The 6,980-nt window shown below is 39.5% G+C and overlaps 1 protein-coding gene across 1 annotated transcript in view; it reads right to left on the bottom strand.

The window, feature by feature from the left end:
* Positions 1-3,957: 3,957 nt before the first annotated feature.
* The window catches only part of map2k6 (mitogen-activated protein kinase kinase 6), a 50,251-nt gene continuing 47,228 nt past the window's right edge, over positions 3,958-6,980 (bottom strand). Inside the window, exon 12 of the mRNA XM_034107589.2 lies at positions 3,958-6,980. This exon is cut by the window's right edge and continues 3,064 nt beyond it. The gene's annotated coding sequence lies outside the window, so the exon portion shown is untranslated.

Raw genomic sequence — 6,980 nt, 5'->3', positions numbered from 1 at the left:
TACTGTGCTTGAAAACTGGTATCACATCATCATGTGAGGTTGACTTTGTGACCTGGAGAACATTTCAGCTGCAATATTAGCTTTATTGTAGCTTTATTGTAGCTTATTGTATGCATTATGTTTGACCGAACATTTCTACAGGCATGGCAGAATATGGCACTATTTTCACATGAATATTCTAGCCAGTCTATTTTTATACCACGAGCTGCAAAATGACCGCACTGTACAGGCGGGTACTTGTTTAGATATACCTGGGCAGGCTCTGTTTTGCCGTGGTATCCAGGCACCTGCGGGCCGCAGAGGGGCGGCGTAGTTTCGGGTGGCAGTAAGCTAGTGTCCACAACGGAGGGTAACGGGATGTCCCCATCTGACCTGTTGCTACGGTCTGCAGTAGATGCAGTGTTGCTGGCGTTTAGTGATGGTTGCTTTAACCATTTTCGTATAAATGATTATCCACAGATGTATGTCACTCACCACTGTGGAAGCACTTTGGAAATGATGCACGCGCAGCGGAGCAGGTCACGCGCAGCGGAGCAGGTCACGCGCACCGGCTGACACAATTTGTTGTTTGTATTTTTCGCTCCATTCTCTTTTTTGAATGTGCATAACATTCAACTGCCCCGAAGATCCCGACGCGAAGCCTGAAGGGTAAACACACCAGGTTTACTAATCTACCCGAACAATTTGTCTCTGGTGTCGGAATGTCTCGCTATGTTAGTACATTCTTAAGAAACAAAACTTGAGAAATTTAATTTCGGGTTGAAATGTGTTGTAACTGCATTACTGAGCATTGTAACGGGTAATATTATAGCGTGTCGCTTCAGGAACACAGGGAGGCTTAGTTTGTCCTTTATCTGGGAGTTTATTATACAGATCACAGGTTACTGTTGGCCGTAACCACCGAAAACAATCCACTAACCCTGTCGTATTCCAATTTCTCACTCTCCGTCACGTCTCCCGCTAGCCGCTAGCTCCCTCCTAGCTTCCCGCGTCCCTCTCCCCAGGAACCTCCCTCTTCCAGCCCCAACCAACCAGACAACACTCTCCCACCCAAACCCACAGCTACAGGTCACAAGAACCGTCCATCAAAACAGTGGCACGTTCACTGACACTCTGTAAAATGCAAACAAACTCTGAACAACAAACACATCAAACATCAACATTATCACCAGTCCGTTACAATATATTACCCACATTTCATTAGTAATGCGTTACATTACTTTGTTACAGCAAAAGTAATATATTACTGTAACTCCGTTACTTTTGTAACGCGTTACACCCAACACTGGAAAGTTGCTATCAGAAACAATGTTTTGGACTTAATCTCGTCTTTGTTTACATTAGCAAGCCTCGCTAACACTCAGAGCTAACCTGTACTGTAGAGCACATGTGTTTAAAAAGCAGGAAATTAAAAAAGGAACTCACCTTGTGATAAACCTGCAAGAGAAAAAGCATTTGAGCTCCATACTGTTTCAGGAATAATCTTTGATGTGGTTTAGAACAGGATGGCGTTTTGCAGCAGAATTTCACTTTATCTCCGGTATAATTCTGATCAGGCATTAGCTCCGCCTCCTCTTTTTTTCCCGTCAAGCTAAGGACCCAAAATCCGCGTTTCTCTAACAGGGCTGTAAAAGAGGGGTATGAGCAGTATGAGGCATGGCTACAATGGGTGAACTGTTTGGTATTTTAAGCAAAAAACTTCACTGACATGATATATATATATATATATTTTTCCAATATAGCATAATAGGTCCACTTTAATATAGGCCCAATCTGTAATCCCAACCTCAAAAACAGATATAAAAGTAATTTTATAATTTTACAGAGAACTGAAAGCACTAAAATGAGTGGGAGCAATATAATAAAAAACGTTCTTGTTAAAGGAAGTCAACAGGAATTTGTGGTAGTTCAAAGGTCAATAGTGATATTTACCTTTGCCAAAAATCTAGACACATTTGCGTGTAAAAGCAACAAAAAGAAAAGGAGTAAAATGATTGCCCAAGGTGTGCCGGTGATGGCCTTCAATGTCCAAGTAGTATATTTGTTGGGATGGTGTACTGTATGTGGATTCAGTTAAAATAAACTACATCCAAATGATGCAGTGGTCAGTGGTGGACAATAAATAAATGCATTTACTTGAATGAAATTGGACATTGGTTAGCACATGGACAGTTTGATTGAATGTGCAGTCAAAGTCATCATGAAAAGGGTGGTTAGCACCGTTAACAGTATTTATACCTCAACTGATTCTGTCAGGACTTTCTCACAAACGGTATCTTGAAGGTTCTTGATCAAGGATGAGAAATATAGAGCAAATGTGAGGGTTTGTGTACAGTCAAGTTAGCCGGTGCAATCACTAATGCAGTTATTAAAGGGTTGTTTACATTAAAAATAACGTTTGTGAATAATCTAAAGATCAATTAATAAACCCAACATTCTGATTTTCAATTAATTACGTGGATAATTAATAAATAAATATATAAACATAATAATTTCAATTATAAATGCAATACTGGGAAATGGCATCTTTGACACAGAAACAGCAGGACAACATTTATGGATGAAACATATCGTACGGTGAATTAAGAAAGCTAAAAGGCGAAAAAAAACATCTTACATTTGCAACAGGCTGCACAGTTGGGTGCACTACAACATTAATGATACAGCCTTTAAAGTGCAACTTAAAATAAGGTAATGGTGAACACAGAGGGCTCTGCAGTAAAAGAAGGCGATGCTCAAATTATGTTAAAGGAATCAAGGAGAAAACACATTGTTGGAGCATGCAAGACAGCAAGTTGTGTGTGTTTTGTTTTTTTAAATAAACACAACATCTCCTGATCCCTGACCTTAGCCTTGAGAGGTGCACCTCTCAATCATGGTCTGATTTGCTTAAGTCTACAGATTTTATTTTACCTTCCAAGAATGCAGGATAGGGATTTTCCAAACTGTATGATTACCTTTGCTCTCTGAAGTCTGAGAGATGGTCCTGAAAAGAAGGAAGACGTTGTGTGGTACAGCATAGATCTAAGAATATCCCCCTCCAGACATAAAAATCTGAGTCTAAGAATTGACTTCAGAGGATGAGGGATGTTTGTCAAATCACACTGTGTGTCAGAGCAGGTGGTGTGTGAGAAACCAAGGGTAACAGGTTGTTTGCTTTGTTGGGGGTTCCAATCACACATCTGTCCCTGGCCAATAAAAAGACAGAAAGAAAACCCAGCAACCTATTTGGTGATATGCAGACCCGAACACATCTAAACGCAAAGAAAAAATTAGGCCAAATTTGAAAAGTATAATTTACATAAGAAAAGCATTTACATGAATACATTTCAACATGTTTATGGAACCTGTTTCATACAGTTAACAAGTCACTTAAATGCTTCAGAATTTTATTTTAAACAGAATTTTTGCCTGATTTTCTACACTTCTTTTGAGCTGCAAATCAACGAACAATTGCCAACTTAGTAACAAAGAAAAAAAAATACTGACAGAATGGACAACAAGGATAAAACTTTGCTACTTTGGCCAATTAAATTGTCAGTTAAAACATTTATTAAAAAAAGTAACTTCAATCCATATGGTTTTTGGCATCATATTTGATCACTGGTTCAGACATTGTTTTCTTCAGTTGTCGGATGAAACCTCACAAAATGTAGTAAAAATATGTAACGACTCCACAGAATTATCCCCGATTAGTTTGGCGTTTTTTACTTCTGTTGAAATATGACATGTAGGCTACTTTATGGATTAGCACAAGACTTGATCCACGTAAATTAGTGTTCCAAGGATATGTCTTGACCTCACTACTGACCTTATGAGTTCTGTCATTTGGATAAGTAGTTGGACGCCATTTTGCGTCCCAGTTCTTTGAAAGCACAATGAACATTTTGCTCCACAAACAAATTCAAACTGCAACAACAGAGCAGACACGGACCTCGTTGTGTAAAAATACCTCTTTTTTTATTGAATTTCCATCATTACAATTGCACATAATCAGTTTGAGCAATCTAAAATATTTATAGAAATTAATTGAGCATCTTAATGAACAGTAATCAGTCTTTAGCAGAGGCTTTAGAGATGTGTAAATATACTGAGAACTTCACTTTCCATGGGGCAAGGAGCTGTAGCCACAGTTACCCTTCCCCGAACCCCACCCGACAGCAACAAAAGACCCTCTTCCACGTACAGTAGCATCTCTGGATAACAGATTACTGTGTCGAACTAGCCCGGATAACCCCGGTTAAAGAACACAACACCGCAACACCAGAAGTCACATACAGCTGTGTATACCAGCAGTGTACCACCTGCGACAGAGAGACAGAAGCTCCAAGGCTTACGAGTAGTAGTATTCGAGAACGCTCCAAGCAAGAATAGTAGGGTAAAACAAAGTGTTGAAAGACCTCAGCACGGTTCACGCACAAACGACAGATTTACATTAAATATATCTTGGCAGAACCGGATCTGTAAAGGGCTGGAAGTGGGACTTTTTAGATATTTCTGAATTCATCCTGTGACACATTTAGAGGATGAGGAAGAAGCTACATTTCCTTTGATTCTCTCCAAATCTCAAATGTGTCTGGGACTTCCACTTGTAAAATGAGGCGCCTTGTTCCAGTAAAAAGCCTCACGCCAACTGGATGTTACCAGTGCATCATCCAGAAGTACGTGCCCGTTGTTGGGACCCTGTTTACCCCAGAGGTTAAGAGGGGGATGATGGCGGGATGTGACAATAATCGCCCGCGAAGGAAAGTTGCCACTCGGACGTCCTGCCCCTGTTAACCCCCAGCTACAGAGGTTTACTCAGAAGGTGAGCATTGGCCACAAATAGACTCGCAGGTGGGAATTCCCGCGTGCAAGCAGACATGTGAATGCAACATGTAAAAGAGACTGAGGCAAAAAAAAGAATTGTTCCTGCAGGATTTGAAGAAGTTGGGGGATATGCTTTTTTTATCTGTGTGAATGACGTGATTCGCTTCATTATCTTCCCGGAGAGCAACAGAAGGGTAAAGATAGCGCTGCCCTCAGAAAAATACACACACACTGGAAAATGCCATGCGACAGGTGATTGGAGTTTCCTCATTACTCTACAATGAATATGAGTCAACTGTGACCAGAAGTGCTTTTTGCTGAGCAGAACAAATAAACATTGAGTGTGGAGTTAAAAGGTTCTGAGTGCAGCTTTGGGATACCGAGTGTACAAAATGGGACAAATGCCCCTTTTAAAATATATACCTTAAAAATGTAATCATTTAATACTATAATTATTAGGTGGATACTGTGCATTTTCAAATTGTAGTTGGTACTGGCCAAAGCTTTGTAAACTTAGCACAATGTAGACTTTCAACTGAAAGCTTAACAGCTGGAATTGTTGAGAAAATAACTAACTTTTCTGCATTGTAACGTTTAAGACCAGGAAACAGCAACTCTTATGCAAAATTAGGAAAAATACAAGATGGTATCTAGTCTCATATTGCAATATCGATATGAGGTTGATATATTGACCAGCCCTAATATCAACTTTGGAATTTTGCTTCTAATCCAAATCATTTAATTTATAAAGAGACAGTATAATTTTATTCCAAGAGTGGTATTTTTTATATTTTCTTGTTTTTGAGAAATCAGTCAATTTTTGCATGGTGGCTTGGGAAACGATACTGTTCTTTAAAAAAACTAAACTCACAAACAAAGCCCATTCGGCCATAATATTGATGTCTTTGTAATATTTACTTGTGGGTATTTTCAGGAGTACATTTGACACACAGAACTGCATGGATTATTCATTTATGTCATGCTGATCGATTCAGCTGTGCTGGACTTAGAGTTTCTCTCTAGTGCACTATTGGACAATGTGTTTGCTTAGTATGCACTCGCACAAAGACATGACTATTCCAAAGATCGACAGTTGTTGCAGCAACATGCAATTGACAACAGTAAAGAATGTCAGCTAGTGAATCAAAGAAGATATGGTTCGAAATAACTAGTAACACAGGTGTAGGTGAGGAAAAAAAACACTGAGAATTTACAAAGAAGCAAATTCAATAAATAAAACATCAGAAGATTTGACTTCCAATCTCTTTATAACACCCTGCTGAAACTGAAACAATGTCCACCTACACTGCAACCGTTTATGATCCAAATGACAGTAACTAACATGCAATGTGACTTTGTGATATGGCTCCTCAGGACAGTGCAAACAATCACAGCAACATGTGGTGTGTGCCAGAGAGGAAATAAAAGACCAAAAAAGTTTTTAAGCATCACTCACAAAGATGGAAAAAAGTGTTTAAACCACAAAAAAGCATCGTCAGGCACTTAATAGACCTAAACATACTACACACACACCAAAATCAACGCTACAAGACCATGCATGTGATGATATTTTACAGGTGGGATATCAAGGGTATCTGGACTAGTCTTTTTCTTGATGCTTATTTTGCAGCTTCAAACACTGTCCCACTCATCGAAAAATGTCCCATCTCCAAGTGAGCCATCGCTTTTCTATTTATGCTCTTTGGTCATGCTTGCACAAATTGTAATTGGAACAAAAAGGACACTGCTCATCATGAGATCCGTAAGGGTTCAACAGGGTCTTTTCCAGAGAAAATCAAACATGACTGATCAGGACTAACCTGTGGCAGTCCTCGCTGAGGAAACTGTGACTTTAATTTGTCTAATTTAATCATGTAATAGAGGCCAATTACAGATTCTCAACAGTATATTCCTATCTTTGGCATACAAACATACTGATGAGGAGCCTGTCAACATAATAGCTATCAGAATGCCACCTATCTTCTGACTCAGCTTCATTACTAAAGAAAGGAAAGGGGCAACATGTTCAAAGCGTTCAACCACATCCACTGTGTGTCATGTGCTGGGTGTGGTGAAAAGTTTGGTTACCTAGATAGGGGAACTTATGGAGGAGGGTGAGTTTCTCGAATAGCAAAGCTTTGTGAGGGACCTGAGTCAAGCAGGGAGCATCT

The sequence above is a fragment of the Pseudochaenichthys georgianus genome, chromosome 19, assembly GCF_902827115.2.
Source record: "Pseudochaenichthys georgianus chromosome 19, fPseGeo1.2, whole genome shotgun sequence".
NCBI classification, from domain to species: Eukaryota; Metazoa; Chordata; class Actinopteri; order Perciformes; family Channichthyidae; genus Pseudochaenichthys; species Pseudochaenichthys georgianus.
Note: the sequence above shows the minus strand (reverse complement) of the source record. Positions and strands in the feature narration are given on the sequence as shown.